This window comes from Otolemur garnettii, unplaced genomic scaffold, assembly GCF_000181295.1.
Source record: "Otolemur garnettii isolate 467f Iridium unplaced genomic scaffold, OtoGar3 scaffold00134, whole genome shotgun sequence".
Classification (NCBI taxonomy): domain Eukaryota; kingdom Metazoa; phylum Chordata; class Mammalia; order Primates; family Galagidae; genus Otolemur; species Otolemur garnettii.
This window is the reverse complement of record NW_003852529.1, coordinates 2,915,935-2,916,182: the sequence shown is the minus strand read 5'-3', so window position 1 is coordinate 2,916,182 and position 248 is coordinate 2,915,935.

Below are 248 nucleotides of genomic sequence, written 5' to 3'. Positions count from 1 at the left end.
GCTCACAGCAACCTCCAACTCCTGGGCTCAAGTGAGTCTCCTGCCTCAGCCTCTCAAGTAGCTGGGACCACAGGCGCCCGCCACAACGCCTGGCCAGTTTTTGGTTGCAGCCATCGTTGTTTGGCGGGCCCGGGCTGGGGATTCGAACCTGCCACCTTAGGTGTATGTGGCTGGCCCCTTAGCCACTTGAGCCACAGGCACCGAGCCTAAATTCTTAAACTGTGGCTAGACATTGTGGCTCATGTCTA